The sequence below is a fragment of the Bison bison genome, unplaced genomic scaffold (assembly GCF_000754665.1).
Source record: "Bison bison bison isolate TAMUID 2011002044 unplaced genomic scaffold, Bison_UMD1.0 scf7180017864472, whole genome shotgun sequence".
NCBI lineage: Eukaryota > Metazoa > Chordata > Mammalia > Artiodactyla > Bovidae > Bison > Bison bison.
In genome coordinates this window covers 11,276,552-11,277,769 of record NW_011495033.1, presented here as the reverse complement: position 1 = coordinate 11,277,769, position 1,218 = coordinate 11,276,552, and positions in this window count along the sequence as shown.

Sequence of the window (1,218 nt, the reverse complement as noted above, 5' to 3'; positions counted from 1 at the left end):
GGCTTGGGGCCCCTGTAGACCCCTGGACCCTCCCCTTCCCCGCCGCCCCCACCTCCCTTACCCCCTCCCAACACTATCCGAACAGAGCCTCAGGAAGCAGGGCCAGCAAGTGTGCAAACGGAGAGCCAAGATGGGGAAGTTTATTTTCTAAGAATCATCTAAATACATGGGGAGTATTTTTAGCCCCTGGCTCCCTCCCAGATGCCAAATCTAAACAGGGGCCGGAGAGACAGCGTGTCAGGGACACCGAGTGGCGCGTGGAGACTGGGTGGGACAGGGTGCTGTAGGACCCTGCCCTGTCCAGGCCCAGAGGTTGGATGACCATCAGGGAGAAGGCTGGCCATGGAGCCGAGGATGCAGAGAATGACCGCGGCCTCTGACAGGTGCCCTAACCCGCCGTGTGCCTCAGCACCCTCAGCCCACGTGTGACCGCAGTACAGCCTTAGAGGATTGTCCTGGAGGCCGCGGTGGCTCCAGCAGGCATTCACTGAACATGCTGGGAGCCAGGGAACTAGAAGTCAGGTGGTGGCCCAGCCCTTCAGCCATGGAGCCTTCCCCTGGCTTAGCCAGCTGCAATGCAGTGTGTGTGTGTGTGTGTGTGTGTGTGTGTGTATACACATTGTTATGCCCAATGCAAGGACTCAGAAGCAATGAAAGTAGAGCTAGGGGCTCCTCGTCGTGCCCCCTCATCTCTGGGGGAGCTGTGTCAGGAGCCAGGCCAGACTGGAAAGACTGATGCCGAAGCTGAAGCTCCAGTATTTTGACCGCCTGATGCAAAAAGCCGATTCACTGGAAAAGACCCTGATGCTGGGAAAGATTGAGGGTGGGAGAAGGGGCGACACAGGATGAGATGGTTGGATGGCATCACCAACTCAATGGATAAGAGTTTGAGCAAGCTCTGGGAGATAGTGAAGGACAGGAGCCTGATGTGCTGCAATCCATGGGCACAAGGAGCTTCAAACCCATTCTCCTGAGACGGGCTCTGCAGGGGTGGGGGCCGCTCTCAGGAATACACTGGCCCCTCTACCCCAGCCTCTGGGATGTGGGGCCAGTCCCGGGGGTGGGGCCGCCTGAGTGACCCGCCCGCAGTGACCTTGCTGTGAGTGGAGCGTGGACAGCACCTGCTCTGGCCGCCAGATGCAGGCCCTGGACAAGCCGTGCCTGTTCCGGGCTCCGCTCGTCAGGTTCATTACTGTGGGGTCAGAGGGGCAGCAGGGG